This window comes from Protopterus annectens, chromosome 14.part0 (assembly GCF_019279795.1).
Source record: "Protopterus annectens isolate FY-2018-M chromosome 14.part0, PAN1.0, whole genome shotgun sequence".
Taxonomy (NCBI): Eukaryota; Metazoa; Chordata; order Ceratodontiformes; family Protopteridae; genus Protopterus; species Protopterus annectens.
This window is the reverse complement of record NC_056748.1, coordinates 427,449,517-427,476,263: the sequence shown is the minus strand read 5'-3', so window position 1 is coordinate 427,476,263 and position 26,747 is coordinate 427,449,517. Positions and strand designations below refer to the sequence as shown.

Sequence of the window (26,747 nt, the reverse complement as noted above, 5' to 3'; positions counted from 1 at the left end):
CCTGGAGTACTTGGCAGAGCTTCTACATACAGGCCTGTCCTATTCCTCCATCAAGATACATGCATCAGCTATTTCAGCAGAATACAGCTTGATCCACCTGTCTTTTCGCATCCTCTACTCAGGCAGTTCCTCAGAGGGATCAAGAATGTAAAACCTCCTAGAAACCACCATTACCAGCATGGGACTTGAACTTTGTGCTAGAAAAATTGACACTCCCTCCATTTGAACCAGCAGCAACAGCAGATCTTCAACACCTATCATGGAAAACTGCTTTCCTACTGGCAATTACTTCAGCAAGGAGGGTTTCGAACTACAGGCCTTAATGGCAGTACAACCCTTCCTAATCTTCCATCAAGATAGGGTGTCCATGAGAACTAATCCTACATTTATGCCTAAGATGGTATCCAGAGTGTCTTTAAACCAGGCAATCCACCTACCTACCTTCTTTCCCAATCCACAGAACAGGGGGGAAAGACTGCTGCATACCTTGGATGTACATAGACAGTTACGCTACTACCTGGACAGAACCAAAGGTGACAGAAAAACTGACCAGCTTTTAGTAGCCTATGCAACAGGAAGGGAAGGAAAAGCAATTTCCAAACAGACAATCTCCAAATGGATAGGAAATTGCATAAGATTCTGTTACTCCTACCATGGAAAACCAATTCCACAGAACATAAGACCTCATTCTGCAAGGGCTACAGCCACTACCACAGCTTTCTTACGAGGAGTGGCAACCAAGGACATTATTGAGGCGGCTACTTGGACCTCCGTGCATACATTTGCCAAGCATTATAATTTACCTCTATACTCTAGATCCCGAGCAGGGTTTGCCACTGCTGTACTGCAAGGGATCCTAACTACACCATAATTCTTCTTCCTCCCCTAGTTTGGCTATGGTATTCTACCCATTTGTTATGACTGCAGATGCATCCTTGAAGGACATAGTATAGTTTTGTACCTACCATAAATGTAGATGTCCGAACAGGATAGCATCTGCAGTCAGGATTACCCACCCTTCTTCCCCTCTGTGGTACTCCTAGGGTATTTACCCTCCTAATAACTAGCTGGGGGGGAGTCTCTTATGGTGTATTTGTTTGTATATATGTACATACATGCTTATTTTTTGTGTTTGCCTTCTACTATTTTGGAAACATTGGCATTTATCCAAAATTTAGCTTTCCAAGAGGGCAACTGGCATCTGGGGCAAGAAACACTGAGGAAAATGGCGTCGGCTGATGCCTTTATATCCGAAGACCAGCAGAGATGACGTCGGGTGAAGTGCGACATCAGCCGAAGCCGGACCCAGACTTTGGAATCCGGCCGACCAAAGGGCTGCCTGACGACAAGACAAGATGCTGGATCCTCACTCATAGCATTTATTTACTGTATAGGTAGATGTAAGTAACTTAATCTAATTCCTTTTGGTCAATTTTTCTTCCCCTTTTGTAGTTTGTTAAACTTAATATATTTCTAAGCCTCCCTTTTGTTTCTCCAGTTTTTCAGTGTCAGGCCTTCTACTATTTTTATAGTAGTCTTTTAGAAGTACCATTGTTGATGCTCTCTATTTCTCTTATTTCCTATTCTGTTAAACAGGATATTTTTATTACCATTGATGTTTTTTTCTTTCCTATACAAAAAAAATATATTAAAAAAATTCCTTTCTTTGTTATGTATATTTTTTCTCTGTGGGTTGTTCTGTCATGGCTAAGCCAACAGGTTTTAAGAAATGCACTTCCTGCGGGCATAAAATCCCTAACTTGGATGCCTGCAGGGAGTGCGGTTATCACTTAGGAGTGGCTCACTTAAATACAGACTTTGCAGGGTTAAATTCTAGAGCCATAGCTTACAGGTGTAACTAGCTTGTTTTTGTGGGATTGCTTCCACTTTCGTCTTCATCCTGTTCAGGGGCTCAACCCCCAGCAAATCTTCAAAAGCTCCTTTGGAGCACAGAAAATGTTCACCTCCAAAGTCTCCAAAATCTTCTTCAGAGCCACCAAAAAACATTCATAAATTGTGGGCTCTGAAAAGACAAATTATGGACCCTAAGTTTTTGGATCCTAAGGCTTCAGATCCTATTGTTATATCATCCAGCCCTACCAAGATTATGTATCCGTAATCATCTGAACCTATGCCTTGCACATCATACATGCCTAAGACTCGCTCACCAGAGTTTGTAGTAGATTATCTCTCCCCTCAGCTTCACTCTCCATTTAAGCAAACACCAAAAAAGCATTCCAGACCTCAATCTACTATGTCATCCTTTAGATACTCCAGGAGTCTTTCTGAAGCGGATGTGAATAGGATGATGCAAAATTTCCTCAGAGCTCAGATCTAGGTGGGGGTTTTATTGGCACCGTCTTCCATTGGATCCATGAGCCTCGTTGCCACTGCCCATACAGTTTTGTCTCCTTCTCCAATCCATCCTTTGGTTTTGGAGCCCCATGATCTTTACGGTTCAGAGGGTTCTGGTGTCAGATCTGAAGAGAATTTCTTATTCAACTCCAACAATGTCCCTTACCAGTTCTGCTTCCATGCTTTTGGATAGAGATTAGTCCTGTAGCCAAAGCGTCAGTGTCAGATCTGTGGGCCTGGGGTCTACTCTGATGATGTCGGATCCATTCTTGTCCCTCCGAGCCTCGGCATTAGACAGCATGGGTCCAGTTCCGTTCTTGAAGCACAGATTTGGGTCAGCATCGTGAACTGCCTGTGCTGGAGCATTGGGTTCCAGAGCAGCTGGCAAAGGCTTCTCTGGGTGCATCGGCCTTTGAGATTTTGGAAAGGGATTTATCTTGTTTTAGGGATCTGATTTATCTTGCGTCCTTGGGTCCTGCCCCTTTTCCCTTTATGGTTCTTCGCTCTGATCCCATCAGACCTATGCCACAGGGGGCAGCCAGTTCCATGTAGCTTCCAGACTGTTCCCATGTAAGAGCTACCCTTCTCTTCAGACACCTCCCCAGAACATCCCCTGATGAAAGTACCACTGGAAGAAAGCATGCAAAAAGAGGCACATAGATTCCACTTTGGAGTCTCTCACTGAAGATGCTGATTTCGAGGAAGGGGAAGGATTCCCAGATCACCACCTGATGATGTCTCATTTGGAGACCTTTATTTATTTATTTACTTTATTTATTATATTTGTTAAACGGGAAAGTCCACTGGGCCTAGATAAACCCATTTTCAGTGGAGGCCTGTGGAGAGAAGCTCCACATACATTAAAATATGCACATAGGAAATATCACACAAAGTACAGAGTTTATATACAGTTGCAGTGTATGGAAATTGATTTGATAACAACAGTGGAGATTGTTTACATCTGTAGTATGAGTATAGAACTAGAAATTGGATACATTCTTATTACATACCTGTCTGTAATATTATTAAAAGCAAAGAGTATCAGATTAAGGATAAGAATTAATGGAGACTTGTCTAAAAGTTGGGATATAGCTAGACATAGTGAGAGCATAAGGTGTTCGTTATGGAAAAAGAGTATGGAGAAGTTATACAAGTATTTAGATGGGAGTAGAGTAAGGTTATAATTCGGTTTTGGGGTGTGTTGTTAAGGTGCAGGTGCACAACCAGACAGAAGAAAGATGTAGTCTGAGGGATTTTTTTAAAGGAAGCTGGATTGCTAATTGTGCTGATCGAAGGTAGAGATTATTCCATAGCTTTGAGACAGTAAAAGAATACAACATTTGGCCAGCTGAGAGATTAGGTTTATCAACAGTCAGCAGTATTTTGTTTTCAGATCTAAGAGGTCAGGATGATACATGGTCAGTATAGAGGCGAGAGAGGGTCAGGTTGTCTGTGTAAATAGGTTTATGGGTAGTAGTTAGGTGTAGGTAAGTGAGGAAGTTTGAGCCAATTTAGTTGATGCAGAGAGGAACAGTGGTGGCCTGAAAATTTTGCATTTGTTACAAATTTGGCAACTTTGTAGCAAATGTCAAGTTTAGTTTTTAGGGAGGGCTGAATATTGGTGAGGATGAGGGCACCATATAAGAGAGAGTGGAGGAGGAATGATAAAGCTAGAGCCTTTTTTGCAGTGAAGTTAAGAAAATAGATTTGACTGTAAAGGAGACCTAGATGTTCTTCGTGTTTCACTGTTGCAGTCATCACATTTGGGTTATCCCTGCCAGAGTAGCCCTTGGCTGGACCGAATACCAGAGACTTAGTATTTCTGCATCGGTTGCTGTCGCTTCAGGACTGATTTCAGGTAGTCAGTAGTATATAGTAAGGCAGCTGACACCATTACATCAGTCTTTTCTTGCTGTGGAGCCCGAAGCAGAGCAGAAGCATTCCACACGAGTGCCAGTCTTCCGCTACCTGATTTTCGTTTACCGAATTGAAGTTGAAGTCTTCTAAAGCTAAGTACCTCGTTGGGGATCCTTTTTTTTGCACTAACTGATGTCAGAAAAAGTTAGTAATTGTCTCACCTGTGGAAAGCAAATACCACACTGAGACTTCCATTCTTACTGCGTCACTTGTTTAGGCCCAGACCACGACGTCCCCTGTTGTCGCTTCTGTGCTTTGTTCAACGCCAGAACTATCCGTCATCGGGCCCTTATTGTAGCCAGATATTTTCGCTTACAGTCCTCGAATTCCGATATGGCTTCGGTAAGCCATCCAATGGCAGATCTTCCGAAAAAAATGTAAAGGTAAAGACAGAGACAGACTGCACAGGTCCAAACCTTCAGACAACGCTTCCGTTAAGCTAGTCCTCAGTTCTCCGGTCCTCAGTGAGACGCTTTTGCAGCTCCTGATGCCTTCTTCTGTGGATTCGCAGGCCGCTACCAAGACCCTTTCAGAGTACGGTACGCCGCAAAACTCTTCTTCGACTAAGGATCCTGCAGGCACTGGCTTCCGAGGAAGTCCTTCGCACTACCAATTCTTGACACAAACCGACTTCTTTCGCGACTACCGTTCTTTGGAAAACTACCGAGTTTCTTAGGCCCAGGGTACGAGCCACACCCAAGAAACCGACGACCCAATCTTAGGCACCTGCTTTCTTGCCTCAGTCTGAAATGCTTAAAATGGCGGAAGACCTTATCATGCTGATCAGGGGAAGCCAAGCTACCCCCTCCAAAAGGAAAAGAGATATGTCCCCTGTAGTTTTGTCTGAACAAGAGTCAGATGACTTTGTTGCATCTGAATATGAAGACATGCATCCCCTCTCTAATTATTAAGATTCTGATGCAGAGGATTCTATCCCTTCCGCCTCTTCCCCAGAGGATTTTTCCTTTGGGGAAACCCTTCATACCTTAAGGGAGCATTTCCAGTGGGAGAGTCAGGATTACCCTCAGTCTAAAAAGAGACTTTGGGAATTCTTAGATCTTCCACAGCACAGACCCTTGGCCATCCCCCAGTCCTGGATGTTATTTAGGATGTTTTCCTGGAATCCAGCTTGACGCCTGACACCGTCCCTCCTGCACCCAGAAAACCAGACAGGTACTATAGAGTCCCTGACTCGCACAAAGTTCTTTTTAAAAATCCTACTGCTGACCCTGAGGTAATTTCTCAGGGGCCCAAAGAGATTAAAGCAACCTCTGCTAAGAATCCCACCCCCTCAGATAGGGATTCCCGAGCACTAGACAGATGGGGTAAAAAAGTATACACCTCAGCTACTCTAGCTATCAGGGCACTAAATTGTCAGTTCCATATGCTAAAATTTCAGCAACATACCCTAGAACTCCTCAAACAAAAATGTCTTCCTTTCCTGCTTGTGCAGAATCTAACGAGTTACATGAGTTAATGCATTGTGCAAGTCACTTAATTAAATACACCTTGCACTGTGGTTTTGATACCGTAGAAGCTTCTTAAAGGGCAGCAGTCACCGGATCCGTCATTATAAGGCATGCATGGCTTAAGGAACAGTCCTTGCCAGACCATGTCAAATCTAAATTCTTGGATTCCCCCTTGCACAAAGACAACTTATTTGGCACTAAGGCAGAAGAGGTCTTAAAAAAGTTGGAAGAAAAAGCAAAATCTTTGCAGACAGTTAAGGATTTCTCACAGGTCCAGCCACCCAGGTTCAGCAGGCATTGTCCCACCAAGCACTGGTCTTTTTTCCTTCTCCCAATAAGCCAGTCCAGCCCAGACCCTGGAGAAACCAGACCACCCAGACAGCAGCCACAGGGAATGTAGAGCTCTAAGGAGTGGACTACCTCCACTTCAAAACCTAGGCGTTCTAAGCCACCCCCTTAAGGTAAGAACTCAGTGACTTACCTCCTCCACCCCCTCCCTCTGCCCACCTTCACTTACTCCTAGGAGGAAAACTCTCCTTTCATGCAAGCACCTGGGCCACCATTACCAACAACCACTGGGTTCTCAACATAGTGTCCCAGGGATACAAATTTTCTTTCCACACCTTTCCTACCCCAAAAGGGTTCCCAGATCTACCTACAAACCAGTGGGCAGAGGCTCAAAAGCAAGTCCTTTCCCTGTTCTCTATGAGGACAGTAGAGCATGTTCCTGCAGAACAGAGAAGCCAAGGTTTCTACTCCAGACTTTTTCTGGTACCCAGAAAAGAGGGCACCTGGGGCCCTATTCTTTGTCTATCCATTCTAAACACATTCCTGGTGATCCCAAAATTCAAAATACTGACCCTCCAGCAGCTGCCACCCATGCTCTCCAAGGATGCTTGGCTAGCCACCCTAGATCTAAAACAGGCTACCTCCATATTCCTATCAGGGAATCATGCAGGAAATTTCTCCATTTGGTGCCACCACTCTCAAGACCTGGAGACTCCTATACCTATAATTCCTTGCCTCAGAAAGGATTTTCTTTGGTGGTCAACAGCATGCTCCCACAACAAGGGACTACGTTTCTCTCCACCCCCCACCCAGAACCTCACCACAGATGTATCAGACTATGCCTTGTGTGTACACTTGGATGGCAGGTACTTACAGGGCCAATGGAGCCCACAGCAAATCCCTCTGCGCATCAACCAAAAAGAGCACACCTTGATAGCTTTCAAGCCCCTTCTCTCCCCTGGGGCTCTCCGGATCAAAACAGAAAACACCACTGTAATGTGGTATATCAACAAGCAGGGAGGGACTCACTCCTACCCTCTATGCAGGCTGGCCATGACCCTTTGGTGCACAGCCTCTGTCATGCAACTCCACCTGTTAGCACAATTCCTACCAGGTTCTCTCAACTCTCTGGCAGACCAGTTAAGCAGAAATCTTTTGGACCCACACGAGTGGCAGCTCAACAGAAGAACCTTCACCCTAGTAACTCAGAAATGCGGCACCCCGAAGGTCGACCTCTTTGCCTCCCACCGCAACCATCAACTCAGCAAATTCTGCACCAGGGAGCATCACTGCATGGCTTGGGAAGTGGATGCCCTGTCCTTCCCCTGGGTTAGTCTATCAGTCTATGCCTTTCCTCGACTACCTCTCATCCCTAGGGTACTACTCAAAATAAAGGAGGAAAAACCAAGGACAATTCTTATAGCTCCAGACTGGCCTCGCCAGCACTGGTACCCCTTGCTGCGCAGCCTGTCCCCACTGCCATCATGGCATCTTCCTCAGATACCAAACCTCCTGACCCAGAGGGAAGGGGAATTCATGCATCCCCAATTGCAGACACTCAATTTGGCAGCTTGGCTTATTCCCTAACCCCCGATTAATCTGCCAACCTCATTAAACAGGTTCTAGATTTTATATGTGAGGCCAGGCGCCCTAGCACTCTAAAGTCTTATGCTGACAAATGGAAAAGGTTCTGCACCTGGATTCAGGCTAAGAGAGCCGATATGGCACAGCCCTCCCTCCCTCTCATCCTGGATTACTTAGCTGACCTACTAAACAGTGGCCTCTCTTTTTCCTCTATTAAAATTCATGCCTCCCTCCCTCTTATCCTGGATTAGTTAGCTGACCTACTAAACAGTGGCCTCTCTTTTTCTCTATTAAACTTCATGCCTCTGCTGTCTCTCTTTATTTTCCTACTGAACAGCCCCTTTTCTCACACCCCTTGATCAAACGGTTCTTAAGAGGGGCTAGCTGCTTGAGGCCACCCAAAAGAGCACCAACCCCAGCTTGGGACCTTAACTTTGTGTTGGAAAGGCTCACCCTGCCCCACCTCGAACCAGCTTCTTCTGCAGAGCTAAAATTTCTCTCCAAGAAGACATAGTTCCTTCTGGCCATCACTTCAGCCAGAAGAGTCTCCAAGCTGCAAGCACTCATGGCTGTGGGAACCCTTCATCATCTTCCATGCTGACAGCGTATCCCTCAGGACTAACCCATCCTTCATGCCCAAGGTGGTGTCCAGTGTGGCTCTCAACCAGGCCATTCATTTGCCCACTTTTTTTTCCTAATCCCCAGAACAAGGGGGAAAGGATCCTGCACTCTCTAGATGTGCAGAGACAGCTCAGATTCTATCTAGACAGGACTAAATCCTTCAGAAAGTCTGATCAATTGCTGGTTAGCGTTGCTACAGGGGCAGAAGGCAAAGCTATCTCCAAACAAACCATTTCCAAATGGATAGCACGCTGCATCCATTTCTGCTAAAAACAACATGGAAAGCCTCCCCCCCAAGGGAGTCAGGACTCACTCCACCAGAGCAGCCTCCACCTCTGCAGCTTTCCTCAGAGGAGTCCCCACCAGGGCCATCCTGGAGGCTGCCACCTGGACGTCTGTTCACACTTTTACCAAGCATTACCACCTTCCTCTCTTCTCAAAATCCAGGGCAGGGTTTACCTCTGCAGTCTTGCAGGGCATCCTGGCCAGTCCCTAGTTTCCTTGACTGCCTCCACCCATTTCCTCAGCTTTGGGAATCAACCCAAATGTGGCGACTGCAACAGTGAAACACGAAGAACATAGTACAGTTGTGTACACTTACCATAAATGTAGATGTTCGTGTGTATTCACTGTTGCAGTCGTGGCCCCCCCCCCTTTTTTTCTTCTATTTCCTTACAAGGGACAAACTGGTATTTACTTTCTACTGGTGGGGTTCTTCTACCAGAACCTGGCTCTTACTTCTGGGCTCCTGACAGGTTATGGCAAGAAAAACTGATATAATGGCGTTGGTTGCCTTACTTTATACTACTGACGACCTGACGTCAGTCCTGAAGTGACAGCAGCCGAAGCAGAAATACTAAGCCTCTGATATTCGGGCCGGCCGAGGGCTACCCTGTCAGGAATAACCCGAATGTGATGACTGCAACAATGAATACACTCGAACAGCTACATTTATGGTAAGTGTACACAGCTGTACTTTCTGAGGCAGATGCGTGCTGACATCCTGGATGTTCTTCGTGTTTCAGTGTTGCAGTCATTACATTTGGGGTAATCTGCTGGCAGGTTGCTCTCAAGTCAGCCTGAATTCCAAAGTCTTGGGTCCTGCGTCAGTTGCTGTCTCTTCTTCCATGACGTCAGGTCGTCAGGGGTATAAAAAAAGCAGCCAACGCCATTTTTTTTAGTCTTTCTTGCCACGCGGTGCCCGAAGCAGAAGCAGTTCGCAAGTGCCGGTCGGCCAACTCCTGAAATTTTCGAGTTTCAGAACCGAAGTCTTCACTAAAGCTAAGTATCCCATTCGGAAACTTTTTTCTTGCTCCATACCGATGTCAGAAAAAGTTAATTGTATTACTTGTGGTAAGCAAATACCTCATAAGGATTTCCATTTATATTGTATTCCTTGCCTAGGCCCTGATCACAACATGCCTGGCTGTCGGTTTTGTGCTAGATTTAACCAACGCACTATTAAGCGTCTGTATATTTTTGCCTCAAAATATTTTGGAAACAGATTTAACTACCCTGAAATGTCATCGGATAACAATCCGACTACCGTAGTACACAAAAAATTGCAAAGAAAAGGACAGAGACAGACCGTCAAGGTCCAAAACCGACGAAGCTTCTCCTAAGCCAGTCACCGGTTCGCCAGTACTCAGTGAGGTGCTTTCGCAGCCCCTGATGCCCGCTACTTTCGAGTCGCAGGTCCCTACCGATACCCATGTGGAGTCCGGCACGCCTCGGGATACTCAAAGTATTGTACCCACGGATGTCTCTCCCTCGGATGGGTCCACAGCCGCTGAGCAGGCACCGGCTTCTGAGGGTGTATTCAGGCCTCAACATTTTTATATAAAACCGACGACGGCTGCAAAACCAAAGACAAAAGCAACTTCTAAAGCTAATAAACTGACGCATGAGCCACGTGCACAGGCCGCTATGCCTAAAAAACAGATGATCAAAATGGCTGAAGACCTAATTACCTTGATCAGGGGTTCCCAACCCCCTCCTGATAAGAGGCCTAGGCAAGACACTGATTATGAATCTTCAGATCAGGTTTCTATTTCTTCTGATTCCTCTTCTGATCAGGAATTATCTATTCCTCCCTGTGAGAATTTTGATGCAGAGGAAATCTATCCCATCTGCATCACCTCCTGAGGATTATACATTTGGAGAAACGTTGCATACTTTGAGGGAGCATTTTCACTGGGAGAGTCAAGATTTTTCAGAATCAAAAAAGAGGCTCCGAGATTTCCTTCTTCTTCCTCAGCACAGGCCTTTAGCCATATCCCCCTGTTTTAAACATTGTGGATGATGTGTTTTTGGAGTCAAGCTTGCCCCCTGACTCCTTACCTCCGGCTCCCAGCAAGCCTGACAGATATTACAGGGTCCCTGACTCGCATAAATTTTTGTTTAGAAACCCTGCAGCTGACCCTGAAACTATTTCACAGGGTCCAAAGGGAGTTAAGGCCTCAAAGCAAAAAATCCTACCCCCTCTGACAGAGATTCAAGGGCACTAGATAGATGGGAAAAGAAGGTTTATACATCTGCAACCTTGGCAATTAGGGCCTTAAACTGCCAGTTTCATATGCTCAAGTATCAACAACATGTTATGGGATTGCTGAAACAGAAAATGATGTTGATTTCTGAATGTGCAGAAAATAAAGAATTGCAGGAATTATTGCATGCAGCTGAACAAGTTGGAAAGCATACTTTGCAATGTGGTTTTGATTCCTTAGAGGCCTCCTGCAGGGCTGCCGTTACTGGATCTGTGATTAGGAGGCATGCCTGGCTAAAAGAGCAAAATTTGCCTGATCATGTTAAAGCTAAATTACTGGATGCACCTTTACAGCATGATATTCTGTTTGGTATTAAGGCAGAAGAGGTTTTAAAGAAAATGGAAGACAAAGCTAAGTCTATGCAAACTGTAAAAGACTTCTTACAAGTGCAGCCACCAAGATTCAGTAGACACTGGCCTACAAAAAATTGGTCCTTTCCTATGTCCGACCGAGCTCAAAGGGGCAAATCCAGACGCCCTAAAGGTTCTAGATACCAGGCACAAGATTCTTACAGGTCAAAGCAATGGGGTGTTTCTACCTCCAAATCTGGAGGAGATAAAGCGTAACCCTTCAGAAAACACTATCAGTGACTTCCCTCTGCCATCACCAAGCACTTACCTTTTGGCAGCACCCTTAGGGGGCAAATTAGCACTTTTTGCTCAAAATTGGCAGTTAATAACCCAGGACAAGTGGGTGCTAAACATAGTATCACAGGGATACAGATTCCATTTCCATACTCTTCCAATAGCAAACGGTTGGCCGGATCTGCCAAAAAAATCAATGGGCAGAGGCACAGAAACAGGTTACGTCCCTCATGGATATGGGGGATATTCAGCCAGTACTAGAACAGGAAAAAGGACAAGGTTTTTACTCAAGATTGTTCTTGGTACCCAGAAAGGACAAGGCCTGGCGGATAATACTGGATTTATCGATTTTGAACACATTCCTAAATTCATAATGCTAACTTTGCCGCAGCTTCTGCCCATGCTGGGCAAGAATGCTTGTCTGGTGACGTTAGACCTAAAAGAGGCATACCTGCATGTCCCAGTAAGGGAATCGTGCAGAAGATACCTCCGTTTCAAGGCTGGCTTAATGCATTGCCAATTCTGTGCACTGCCCTTTGGCATCCTTACTTGGACGACTGTCTCATTCAAGCAGAGAACAAGGACATTCTTCTTCAGCACCTGGCATTTGTAAAAAGGCTTCTAACATGCCTAGGGTACACAATAAACGAAAAGAAATCACAACTGATACCCTCTCAAAAGATAACATTCCTGGGTGCAAGCTTGAATACAACTGCCCAGATGGCTTTCCTCATGCCAGACAAACAAAGGAAACTGACTACTTACTTCAAACTGATGGCAGCAAAATCCCAGTTATCTGCAAGACAAACTCTGCAGGCTTTGGGGTTCATGGCATCCTGCATTCTACTGATTCCATATGCAAGACTGCATATGAGGAAACTTCAGTGGTACCTAAAAAGTTTATGGAGTCAACATTGCCACAGTCTGGAAACATGATTCCTCTCATTCCCTGCCTACAGCAGGAGTTTCTATGGTGGGCAAAGGCATGTCACCAAAACATGGGATGGACCTTCACTCTACCCCCTGCCAGCCAAACCTTAACAGACTCATCAGATTATGCATGGGAGGGCCTAACTGGTGGGAAGATGCATTCAGGGCATGTGGACCCCAAAACAAATGCATCTGCATATCAACCAAAAAGAGGTGTTAGCTGTTCAAAATTCCCTGACAGCCTTCAAGGACTTACTTCATCCAAGACAACTACTGGTAAAGACGGACAACACCATGGTCATGTGGTATATAAACAAGCAGGGGCACGCATTCATACCCCCTTTGCAGACTAGCCATGACACTGTGGGACACCGCTTTGACTTACCAAGTACATCTACAAGCTCAATTCCTGCCAGGAAAATAAAATACTCTGGCAGATGACTTAAGCAGAAACCTTATGGACCCTCACGATTGGAAACTACATCCACAAGTCTTCAGCATGATAACAAAGAAATGGGGGAGCCCGGACATAGATCTATTTGCCTCTCCTCAAAATTATCAGTTGAAAAGATTCTGCACAAGGAGTTATCACAGACAAGCATGGAAAGTGGACGCCCTATCCTTCAGTTGGAAAAACCTGTCAGTTTATGCCTTTCCTCCTCTGCCTCTTCTTCCCAAGGTCCTACTAAAAGTCAGACAAGAGAAACCAAAGATGATACTAATTGCCCCAGACTGGCCACGCCAGTACTGGTACCCAATCCTAAGGAACGTGTCTCAATACCTAGCTTGGACCTTACCTGAAAGACCTCATTTACTGTCCCTGCAAAACAATCAGATCCTGCACAATCGGCTCCAAACACTGAACCTGGCAGCATGGCTGATCATGTAGTTATGCAAACAACACCTTTCAGTAAAGCTGTGATGGATGTCATTTTGGAAGCCAGAAGGCCTAGTACTAGAAAATGTTATGCTGATAAATGGAAGAGATTCTGTGCTTGGAATCGAGCACAAGGTACTGATGCAGCAGAACCAAATATTCCTCAGATAATACAATACCTGACTGAGATGCTTGACAAGGGCCTATCTTTCTCATCATTAAAAATCCATGCCTCTGCCATTTCAGCTCATTACAATACAGAGCCACCAACCCTTTCTCATCCTTTACTAAAGCAGTATCTTAGAGGAGCCAAAATTTTAAGACCTCCCAGAAGATCAATAATGCATATGACCTCAATTATGTGTTGGAAAAGCTCACCCTGCCTCCATTTGAACCAGCTGCTACTGCAGATCTAAAGTTCTTGTCATGGAAAACAGCTCTGCTCCTACTTCAGCAAGAAGAGTTTCACAGCTACAGGCCCTCGTGGCTGTAGAGCCTGTTATCATATTTTTACCCAGACAAGGGTGTCTCTGAGGACCAATCCTTCATTTATGCCTAAGGTGGTTTCCAGTGTGGCTCTTAACCAAACTATTCATCTGCCAACCTTTTATCCAAATCCGCAGAACAAGGGGGAAGAGGATTCTGCATTCATTGGACGTACACAGACAGCTAAGATTCTACTTGAGCAGGACTAAAGCTCTAAGAAAAACTGAGCAGTTGCTAGTGACATATGCTGCAGGATCAGAAGGAAAGGCTATTTCAAAGCAGACTATTTCAAAGTAGTTAAGCCACTGCATTCGTTTCTGCTACTTACAACATGGCAAACCTGTGCCCAAGGGCATTAGGTCTCGTTCCACCAGAGCTGCAGCTACATCAGCAGCCTTTCTCAGAGGAATACCAACCAAAGACATTCTAGAGGCTGCTACTTGGAGTTCTGTTCACACTTTTACAAAGCATTATCATTTGCCTCTGCACTCTAAGTCCAGGGCTTATAGCCACCCCTAATGCTGTTTAGCTCCAGTCTCCCAACCATAGCTCTGGGATTCTACTCAAATGTAATGACTGCAACAGTGAAACACGATGAACATAGTACAGCTGTGTACACTTACCATAAATGTAGATGTTCGAGTGTATTCACTGTTGCAGTCCAGGTTACCCGTCCACCATCCCCCTTTTATTCTGGAGTTTCTCTTTCTTTCACTATCTTCTACAACCTATGTGGTGTATTTGCTTGTAGATGAAGGTAAAGTTTGTATTGTTACATGTATATATAGTGTTTTATATATATATATATATATATATTTGCTACCTTTTTGGGGGCACTTGACATCTGGGGCAAGAAAAACTAAAGCAAATGGCGTTGGCTGCTTGTTTTATACCCCTGACGTCATGGAAGAGGAGACAGCAACCGACGCAAGACCCAAGACTTTGGAATTCAGGCCGACTGAGGGTAACCTGCCAGCAGATTACCCCAAATGTAATGACTGCAACAGTGAATACACTCTAACATCTACATTTATGGTAAGTGTACACAACTGTACTTTATACCAGGTGCCCGTTTATGGCCGATGTACGCTGAGTGCTGCCGGCTGTCGCACATACCTTCGCAGTCGCAGTTAACTTTTGTAAAGTGGCCAGGCGTATGAATCAACCAGAGGCAGACTTCCCCATATTATGGGTACAGCAGCATATAGAAGAGAAGGACATCTAAAGTTATGGTAAGATTTTACGCAACTGTACTTTCCGCAGGTCTCAGTCTTCCCTCCAGGATGCTCCTCAGGAATCCTCTTCCTCCGGGTGGGAAGGGGGTTTGACAGCAGATGCTGCCCCAGAGGCAGAGGGGGTCTGCACAACCAGGCCTCCCAGGAACCCTTTTTGGAGAAGCCCCCTCAGCGCTGCCTGGTTGTCCTGCCCTGGAGGCAGTCAGAGGTTGTCTATCCCTTCACCCACTAGCCTGGACAAGTATTACCTCAGATCAGTGGGTTTTAAACATTGTGTCCACGGGTTACTTCATACTCTTTTTTTTTTTTTTTTTCAGCCCCTTCCAACTCAAAAATCTCTTCTGAATGTTCCACCCAATCAAAGGGAGTTGGCCCTTTTAGAGGTTCGAGACCTCCTTTTAAAAATAGCCATCCAGGAGGTCCCAACAGGGCAACGAGGGTCCAGGACTTACTCTCGCTTCTTTCTAGTGCCTAAAAAGACCTGGGACCTGTGTCCCATTCTGGACCTCAGCATGTTAATTCTGTCGGTCAAGAAGTCGAAGTTCTGGATGGTCACCTTTCAGTCCATTCTGCCTCTTCTGTGCAAGTAGAATTGGATGTGGTCAGTGGATCTCAAAGATGTGTAGTATCACATCAAAATAGACACTCCAGGAGATGCCCGTGCTTCTGGCTGGGGCCAGTCGCTCTTAGTTCAGAGCCCCTGCCCTTTGGTCTCACCTCAGCCCCCCCGGGTGTTCCCCAGATGTATGGCAGTGGTAGCAGCCTGTCTCCATGTGCAAGGTTTTCCAGGTCTTTCCATCCCTCGATGATTGGCTCCTCATGGCACCCACAAGGCATCAACTCATTCTTGCCACGTATTACGCATTCTGTCTCTTTCAGGACCTAGACATTGCAGATAACCTTCCCAAATCTCAACTTGTCCAGTGTCAGAGCCTGGAGTTTATCAGGGTACTTCTCAGCACTGTGTCAAAGACTGCAGCACTTCCCCCATGCAGATTCAAGATGATTTGGGATCAGGTCAGTCTCCTTCTGGATCTGGAATGACCCTCAGTACGCTTATTCTTGCAATCCCTAATTTCTGTGGTGGCGGCTATTCAGTTGCTCCCCTACACCAGGTTTCACATGCGAGTTCTACAGTGGACCCTTGAGGTGCAGTGGTCGGCCCACCTTCATCCCATGTCCATGACCATCAGGATTTCTCAAGTCTGCAGATGTCACCTTACTTGGTGGCTCCAAGCTCAAGAACTCCTTCTAGGCAGACACTTCTTTCTTCCCCAAGCCATGTGACCATTGTGCCTCTCTGTTGGGGTGGGGGAGCATTATCGGGGAAGGACTGTCCAAGGCATGTGGTCCCCCTTAGAAAACAAAATTGCACATCAGTGTCCTGGAGATGAGCAGTCCTTATTACTTGGCAAGCCGTCCAAGACTGTCAACCTTTCAGGACCATTGCAGTTCAGAGAGACAACATGGCGGTGGTCTGGTATATCCGCAAGTAGGGGGGAACACAGTCTTATCCCCTGTGCAGAGAGGCCATGAGAGTGTGAGAATGGGTGATTTTCTTCCAGGTGCTTTCTTCTTGCAATGCATATTCCAGGCAGTTCCAATGTCTTGGCCGACAAACTCAGCAGATCTATCCTGAGTCCTCTCCAGTGGTTCCTGAATCCATCAGTGGCAAGTTGGATATTGGACCACTGGGGTCTTCCTTGCTGCAATCTTTTTGCCTGTATGCTCTATCACAAACACAGTAACTACTTCGCCCTGATCCCCCCAGTGGGAGAGTCCCCCAGGGATGCTCTGGTTTACAGTTGGCCACTGGGTCTTCTGTATCCCTATCCCCCCCAAGTCATCTCATTCCCAAGATCTTACAGAAAGCTTGTCACCTGAAGACTCCCCTCATCCTCATTGCCCCCTTCTGGCCTCATCAGGCGTGGTTCTTCCTCCTTTGGTCTCATCTGAAATATCCGCCCTGGATGCTGGGTCCCATTCCGGATCTCATTTCTCATTCTTGGGGGGGGGGGGGGCTTCCTCTTCCCAATCTTCTGACCTTTCATCTGACTGCTTGGTACCTCCAATTCCAGTGATTCTGTCCCAGTCCACGCTTTCTTCCCTGGTTAAGTCTAGTAGTTTGGCTTCCCAGAAGCTGTCTACCAAGAAGGTTTATTCCAGTAAATGGAGGAGATTTTCTAAATGGGCAAAACAGCGCAATCAATATCCCTTTTCAGCATCTGTTCCAGACATCTTGGTGTTCCTAGCCTTTCTCTTTCAATAGGGAGCTAGCTTTTCTACGATTAAACTTCCAACTGGCCGCCATCTCCATCTTCCATTTGGGCGGGAGTCCAACCTTTTCTTCTAGACTGTGTAAAGCTTCCTTTAAAGGGCTCTTTCTGCTCACACCCCCTGTAAAGGATACCTCCCCTCCTTGGGATCTCACTCTGGTGCTGCAGTCTTTGATGCAAAAAGCTTTTGAGCCTGCGGCTACCTGTGACCTTAAATTTCTGTCTTGGAAGACGGTCTTTCTGGTGGCAGTTACTTCAGCCAGGAGTGTCTCCGAATTGCAAGCTCTGTGTATAAAGCCTCTTTTAATGGTATTTCATAAGGATAGGGTCTCTCTCAGGGCCAGTCTTGATTCTAGTGAATATTCCATGACATACTGTTAAGATTCACTTTCCAAGATAAATGGCTTCTAATAATGGGGTCTACTTTGTCCTCTGGCTCACCTGTTGAGGAAATCTACTTTGGGGAAACAATCACAAAAATGATGCAGCACTTTGAGTGGGAATTCAGACAAGCCTTTGATTTGCCGAAGAGGTGTTAAACTACTAGAGGTTGGTACCCCTACACCTGTCCCTCCAGTTTTAGAAGACTTTCTGGATGCCTTTGCATCCACTTTTACTTCACCTGACTCTCAGCCTCCTACCTGTAAGAGATCTGGTAGGTTTTATAAAGCGATTGAAGATGAAAAGTTCTTAAATAAAAATCCTTTAGCAGACCCCTCTGCCTTTTCTATTTCTCCAGACAAGCCTTCCAAACTTATAGCTGCTGGTAATGCCCTACCCTCAGACAGAGATACTAGGGCCATGGACAGATATGGAAAGAAGGTTTACATTTCTTCCACTCTGGCTTCCAGAGTTTTGAATTGCCAAACAAAAATGACTATGTACTCTGTTCGCCCTTCTGAGAGATTTGAACACAACCCTGTCTTCTCCCGATATATCAGAACGAAACAGTAGGCCGTTTCCAATGTATGTCAAGCTACACAGGTAGCAAGACAGTATTAACTTCAGTTATGATGCAGTGGAAGCTTCATCCAGAACCACTACTACTGGATCTGCCGTCAGATTTTCATGGAGTCATTCTTAGTCCCTGCCTGAGGATGTTAAAACTAAGCTTGTGGATTCCCCTCTTAATAGGGACCTCTTTGTTTTGAAAGCAGCTAACTTGTTCATAATTTTGCAAGAGTAAGGGAAAATTATGCAAAACTTCAAACAAATTTTCCTCACCTCTGTCCTCAGATAATCAGAGGAACTAGTCTGCTAAACCCTTGTCCATTTCTCCCAGAAACCCTAGACCTGGGCAGAAAAATGCTGAGAAATAGATTTCATGATCTACTCTGCAGAGATTCCAAGGCCAGGAATCCTCTCTTTCCAGACAAATTAGCTTGTTTTCAACGACCTCCTGTCTCCCTCTGTCCATCTCTCCCTCTGTCAAATACTAAGCTCATCCCTATCCGATTGGCAGCTTATAACTTCAGGCAAATAGGTCCTGTCCATTATTCAGTAAGGCTACTAAACTGACTTGGAAGGACATTCCAACTTTCAAAGGTATCCCACCACCCTCTACCAATGAGGTGTTCCTTTTATTTTCTGTCTTGTTAGGGTCCTCAAGAACAAGGTAGAAAGAGCCTGTGCCCTCATGGCATGTAAGAAAAGATTTTTATTCCAGACATTTCCTCCTGCCCAGGAAAGGAGGAGAATCTATGCCCATTCTGGATTTATCCCATCCCAGCACTTTTCTGAAGGTGCCCTGTTTCAAAATGTTATCTCTGCAGACTCCTTCCTTCCTTACAAAAGTTTTTTTGTTGTCTTTGGATCTGAAGGATGCTTTTCTCCACATTCTCATTCACCCTTGTTACAGGAAGTTTAAGGTTTTCTGCTTTTTCATAACACTTTCAGTTCCCTGCTTTACCCTTTGGTTATCTGCAGCTCCACAGGGTCTTCAAAATGCTTAGCACCTGCTATTTCTTTTTGCAGAAATTGGGGAATTCAAATTTTCCCATACTGCAATGACCTGTTGATAAAGATGTTCTCTCAGTAAGTTTTGTTAAAGCATCTCAGCTTTGTTACCCTTCTTCAGAATCTGGAGTTCATAATAACCCTAAAAAAGGCTGCATTGACCCCATAACCTAGGACCTTATATTCCTAGGCTGCAGGCTAGACAGCACATCACGCACTAGCTTTTGAAGGTCCAAATCCTCTCTGTATATATTTTTAGTCCCTTCCACCTTTTCATTCTCACCTTGTAAGAGAAATTCCCAGGGCAGTGGGATTCATGACATTGTGCATCCTCATGGTTCCCGTTGCAAAACTACATATGAGAAAGATAAATAGTACCCAAAGTCTTTCTGGTATCAACACTATCAGCTCTGTACACTGATCCAACTTCTTTCTTTTCTGAAGAAAGAACCTTAGTGGTGGATATCCTCTGTAATACTCAGTCCAGGCCTTCCAGTGGTTCCTTCACAGGATCTGCATACAGATGGTTCAGACCTAGACTGGGGGCAAGGTCGGGTCCTTTGAGCCCAAGGGCAGTAGACTCCAAAACAAAGGATGGAACACATCAGTGTGAAGGAAATGTGGGCACTTATTCAGGCCCAGCATATTTTGTCCCACTCATGAACTCGTGGTCCCCTCAGGATCTTCAGACAGCACAACAGTCATATTGTATATAAAGAAGCAAAGAGGGTCCAAGTCTTATCAACAAAGCAGACTGGGTCTTCTAGCATGGTAGCAGGCCATCAAAACAAATCTGCCCTTGCAAGCAATTTTCTTTCCCAGAACAATGTCTTGATGGATTTTCTAAGCAGAAGGCAGTCTTCCTTGAAATAGGTCTTTCTGAATACTCTGTTTGTGGACTGTTTGCCTCCATTCACAACAAGTAGCTCAAGATGTTTTGCTTCAGGACTCCTTGCCTCCATGCCTTTTTCTTGGGAGGAGAGGTTTTTTATGCCTTCTCCCCACTTCCTCTAATCCTAAAGATTCTGTTAACGATCCAGAGAGACTAGCCAAAATTCTTGCTGGTGACTTCCCTTTGGCCCGGGCAGCATTGGTTTCCCATTATCTGTCATCTGGCCAAGGGTCTTCACACGTTACCTTACAGTGGACTTGCTCGCATAGGACTGGGCTTGTAGAGACTTTTAACCTAGGATTCTTGCACCCTAAGCAGGAGTCATACTCCTAGGCCAGCAAGCCTCTACTTTGTCTCTCACAAAACAAGGGCTGTTTACTTCATCCTAATCTCCTATATCCCAGTCTGACCATGTTGATGATAAATTTCTGATCCCTTTCAGACACCAGTTTTCTGAGGATGTACTACAGGTTCTTTAGAAGGTAAGAAAACCTGAAAGGCGAAAAACAAGCCGGAAAACAGTACAAACAGAATTTAATAAAATGAGCGCTTTCGGAATAGTCAATGCTCTTCCTTCATCAGATCCAGATACAATACATTTACATGGTTTTATAATGAAACTACGTTCCAATTAAACAGTTAATGAAATCACATGTTGTAAAAACTTAAAGTAACAACCAACTTCAAATCCCAAAGCATTATATGGTTAATGTGCTCAAATAGTAGGTCAAAATTACTTCCATTGATCTACCCTTATATAAAAGTTGATTATATAAAACTCCTTTTAAACCGCTCAAGTACACACTAATAAAATCTGCATACTTCCCTTCTAACAAAAAGTTAACGCTTAAGTGCTAGGAGTTTAAGAAAGCATTTAATAGAAATGCTTCCATTAAGCCCTGGAGGGATATGGGCAACACTCCTAATTTGCCATAAAAGTTCTTTTGTTTGTTTTTTAACAACAGTTCTTTGCAGACTGCAGCTTCTCCTGACACTTCGGGGGTGAGTAACCTTTTAATTAACATTAATGAATTTGACAAAAAACTATTTCGCTGTAGGAAACTACAGCTAGAAATCGCGTATTTGGATGAATGTCTAGTAAAGGAAATAATACCGAAGGGACTAAGACAGTGGAGGTACCCCGTCGGCTTGATCGACGGATCTGATTTCCACCGTCAGCTGTTGGACTTGTTTAATAAACAAGGTTACGAGTTCATCAGGGCACTCCTTGAAAAGTGAACTAGAAGTGTTGGAACAAGCAATCAAATCTAATGTTGATTTTCCTCTTTATAAATATGAATATACGAGGATTTTCAACAGTATTGAAGCTAGCATTAACAAGATGACTGAAACTAAGAAGAGAAAAATTACTAGGGACATACAGCAATATGCTAGTAATAAGGCATATCCTCCTCCACCACCTAGTTATGTTTCTGGCAACCCCTTTAATAATTTAAATGAACTTAATTCCAACATTGAAGGGTTGTGTGATAATAGTCCTGATATAGATTTTAACAACATATCAGGGCAAACACCTACCTTGCGTAGGAGCGATCGAATTAAAAACAATTCAAACAATAACAGCAATTGTCAAGCCCATGTGAATAATGGTAGGCCTCAACCATCAACTAGCCGCCATCAGGATTTTCAAGTGGGCCAAATCAACCAAACGAAGAAAATGAAAGTGATGGGCAACCAGGGTCGAACAACGAACAAGAGGAATCAACGAAGGAAATAAGTAGGATTGACTCATTAAACCCACAAATTCTGACTAACACAAGAGGCGACTTTCATATCTATAATTATACAGATTTCACTATTCCCCAAGACATAATTGACTTTTTTGCAGTGTGTTTAACTTTTGTACCTGATTCTCGTATGAATTTGGTGAATACTATTGTTGACCTTAAATTATTTTCACGGAAAATCAATCTTACTGCCCTACTGGGTTCTACTTCAATAGCTAACAGCTCATTTAGAGTGGCTAGTTTGTTTAATCCACCCTTGCATCCTAATATTCTCTTTTTAGAAAAAATGTGTGAGATCGATTTCAGATCTCTAAGTAGTAGCATAAATAAAAATAAGAAGGAGGGTATCAATATAAAGAACAATGAACGTGACTTCATTCGACTACTTAAAGATTGTAACATACGAGTAATGAAGCCCGACAAGGGTGGTTGTTTGGTCTTTATGGACCATGGTGTATACATCAGAAACATCACCAAACATTTAGATACTACAACTTACAGCATAGTTAGTTTGAATGAAACAAACAAGGCCTTTAAGAAAATCAAGGACACTTTAGATGATTTGCTGTTAGAAAGGGCCATAGATATTGATTTGTTTAATTTTTTAACAATGTTGGCTCCTAGAACACCGGCCCTGTTTGGCACATCAAAGATCCATAAGAGTTTTGTTGACCCTCCATTTAGACCTATAGTAGATGGTCGTGGGTCCATCACGTACGGTTGTGCCAAATATGTGGATACCATTTTAAAACCTTTAATACAGAAGGAGCGGCAAATATGTAAAGATTCTTGGAGTTTTTTAAGTGAACTCAGTAAGATTCCATTCCATCCCGAATACAAATTTCTGACAATTGATGTCAGAGACTTGTATACAGTGATTCCCCAGGCCTTGGGTTTAGAGTGGATCAGGGAATTTATGGTACAGAAGAAAGTTAGTGAAAACACAATCTATGTAGTTGCAACTCTTTTGGAGATTGTCCTTAGTAATAACTTCATGTGGTTTGAAGGAAAAATATACCTTCAAAAAACCGGGGTTGCCATGGGGTCTCCCTGCGGAGGAAGCTTCGCTAATTGCATTATGGCATATTGGGAGAACATGTTATTATTCAAAAACCCGTTCTTTCAGAAATATGTTGCTTGGTACACCCGTTACCAAGACGACATGTTTTTTTTTATGGCAAGGCCCCAGTGAAATTGTCCAAGATTTTGTAATTTCTATTACTGCTTTGACACATTTTCTTGAATTTACTTACAATTTACAGTTTGATAACATCAGTTTCTTGGACATTCACATCTATAAAGACGTGTCGCAGGATAGGTTTAAAAGTACCATATTTAGGAAACCTACTTATTCTAATTCACTCCTTCATTTTTCTAGCTGCCATCCTTACTATCGGAAAAGGGCTGTCGTCAAAGGACAGATCGTTAGGGCAGCTAGAATGATTTCAGATGACAACGATTTTATGAAGGAATGTGAATTACTTGAGAACATGTTTCTCAATAGAGGGTATCCTTTAGTATTAATTTCCAAGATTACTACAGAAGTAACCACTAAAAGGCAAATAGGGCACTTTAAACCTTTATTATCTACGAATAATTTAGTTGAACAAGCTAATTTCCTAGATAAACAAACTAACGCTTCTGATGGAAGTACTAAAAATTTCACCATTAGCTTTTTTGTGCACATATAACCTTGACCATGCCCTTATTAGAGAAATTTTGAACAAAAACTGGGCCCTCATCACAGAAGATAGTTCTCAACGGTCTTTTTGGAGACCAGCCTAAAATTACTTACCGACGTGGGCACAATTTAAAATCATTGCTTGAATACCACAAAAAACCTTGAGTGTTTAGGAAAAAAGGCATGACCAAATGTGGATCTTGCCAACAATGTAGGCATTTAAACACTGCATATCAATTTATAATAAATTGTAAAAGCTATAAAGTGCAGGGTAGATACACTTGTGACACTAGGGGAATTGTCTATGCAGCTATTTGCCAAAACTGTACTGCTTTTTACATAGGGAAGACAGAAAGGAAACTCAAACAGCGTATATACTAGCATCAATACGCCATAGTCAAAGGAGATATGGCAAACGCTTTGGCTAAACGTATACATCTGTTTCCCAATCATAATTTTAAATTTACTGTACTTAAACAAGTGGTACAGGATGAGAGGGGAGGGCCATGGCAGATAAAATTGGAAATAGAGGAATTTTTATGGCAAATTAGGAGCGTTGCCCATATCCCTCCAGGGCTTAATGGAAGCATTTCTGTTAAATGCTTTCTTAAACTCCTAGCACTTAAGCGTTAACTTTTTGTTAGAAGGGAAGTATGCAGATTTTATTAGTGTGTACTTGAGCTGTTTAAAAGGAGTTTTATTTAATCAACTTTTATATAAGGGTAGATCAATGGAAGTAATTTTGATCTACCATTTGAGCATATTAACCATATAATGCTTTGGGATTTGAAGTTGGTTGTTACTTTAAGTTTTTACAACATGTGATTTCATTAACTGTTTAATTGGAACGTAGTTTCATTATAAAACCATGTAAATGTATTGTATTTGGATCTGATGAAGGAAGAGCATTGACTATTCCGAAAGCGCTCATTTTATTAAATTCTGTTTGTACTGTTTTCCGGCTTGTTTTTCGCCTTTCTTGTTTTTACAAGTTTTGAGTTATTTTGTTCAAGGTAAGAAAACCTACCATTGGAAAGTCTTACATATACTTGTATTTAAATGGAAGAGATAATCTGCCTTGTGTCATACTGACAACCGGAATCCTACTCAAACTTAGGTTCTTATTATTTTCTTATTTGTGTGAGCTATTGAGTGCCAGTCTAGCCTACTCCTCTAAGGCACATCTGTCTGCTCTCACTGTAGCTTTGCCTCTAAACCCACCACTGCTTTCTAGTCTTGAGGTATTGCATTTGAGCCCAGCTAGGAAGGCTTATTCCTCCTTCATGGGATCTTCCTTTTTTTCTTGGAAAAACTTAGAGACACTTTTTGAGCCAGTGACTTCCACTTCTTTGAAATGTGTACATGGAAAAGTATTCTGCTAGTGACCCTCCCTTCTGCTAGAAGGATTTCTGAGCTTCAAGCCCTTATGGTTTCTTCCTCCTTCCTGATTTTTCATAAGGGCAGAGTATCTCTTTGGGTCAAGAACAAAAACTCCACTGCCTCAACCATTGGGCTGTTACAAAAACACAATAAGCTGTTGAGGGACATTGCAGCTTATGAAAACAATGTTGCTTATCAGAGTTTTGACCCTAATAATAAAATCAACAATAAGAACAATAACCTTTTTCAAAAGCAGCACGTTTTGGTAAAAAGATTAACACCACCAACCACCAGTTGAATTCTCAGAATGACCTGACAAGGTATTTCTGGGCTGATGTCATTGATATTTTTCCCAAAACAAGTATGAGCGATGGAACTGTAAAAGAATGTCAAAAGGGAGTAAATGAGATTATAGAAACAACCAACAACACCATGAACAGTAATGGTGGTGTTAGACCAAAAGTTGTTTTTATCGAAAAGGGACTGCAAACCACTGAGGACGAGAACAACAACACAGTCAAGGGGGCAAACTGCCTTGGATTCTTCAGTGGACAGTTAACCAGGTACAGTGCAGAGACTTGACATCTTTTCTTATCGGGCTTTATTTTAGCTCCTGCACGCAAAATAAGTATGGGCCTGAATTTTGCACTCACGAGAAGGGCCGATGTGGTAATGACTGTGTTGGATTTAAAGCATTATATATACGTAGGCTTGTCTTGGGTTTTTTATTAAAAGATGTAGGAACTGTATCTTTAGAGGTTGTAAAACCTTCTTGTTTTAATCCCATGTTGAACCATACTCTTAGTGTTTGAAAAGATTTGTGAAAATGAGATAAGGGAATATTTGAGCAAACATAACAAGAAATGGTTTTCTAACTTAAACAATAATGAAAAAATAGCACTAAAAGAGCTTAAAATAACTTAAGGAGTTATGAAAAGTAAGTCTCATCCTAATGAATGTAGACAGGTATATCAATAGTATGTTAGATATTTTAAGTGATGAGGAAAACATGGAAGTGCAAATTGATATTCAAAAGTGTTACAAGAGAATTTATACATTCTTATATAAAGGTTTAATGAATGAAAGTATAGATTTTGCCATGTACAATTTTTGTATAATTGACAAACCTAAAGTAGGAATCCTATTTGGTATTCCTAAGGTTCATAAGGACCTGGCAATTCCCCCTTTTACGCCAATAGTTTCTTCCCCTAATTGTATTACTGAAGGTATCTCCATGGTTACAGACTCCATATTGAATCTCTTATACAGAATCTATAATCTTGCGTCAAAGATTTGTGGGATTGTTTTGGGCAAGCTAAGGGAGTTTTTAAAATATTTTGTGTTTGACCTTGACAAATGGATGTGATTTCATTTTTACATCTATCCCTCATATGGTGTAGATTGTTAGAGAATTTTTTTTTTAAGTTTTCTGGCATTCCTCACCATATGATTAATTTTTATTGTGATATGATTGACATTCTTTTGCACAATAATTATTTCTTATTTAATGGAAAGTATTATAAGTATAAAGTATTAGAATATTTGGACAGCACAGTGGTAGCATTGTTGCCTCACAGGAAGAGGTTCTTCGGTTCGATTCTCGGCTGGGGTGCCTTCTGTGTGGAGTCTGCATGTCCTCCCTGCATACGTGTGGGTTTCCTCCAGGTGCTCCGGTTTCCTCCCACATTATAAAGACATACATCTGGAGCCTTTCTCCCCGGGCCCCCGACGAAAATTGGCTTCGTTCCAAGTTTGACTTTCCTGGTTAACAAATGTTAAATAAAATAAATAAACAAATCAAAGGATTTCCTATGGGGTCTCCAGCAGCCCCGCCATTTGCAAATATAGTTATGGAGTGGTTGGGAGACCATGGTTTTACAAGAATTTAGTAACATTATTAAGATATGTTATTATAAAAGGAT

At 43.2% G+C, this 26,747-nt stretch overlaps 1 protein-coding gene across 1 annotated transcript in view; it reads left to right on the top strand.

Annotated features, from left to right (window-relative positions):
- Positions 1-26,747, top strand: part of ZRANB1 (zinc finger RANBP2-type containing 1) — a 1,697,020-nt gene that overhangs the window by 597,340 nt on the left and 1,072,933 nt on the right. The window lies entirely within an intron of this gene.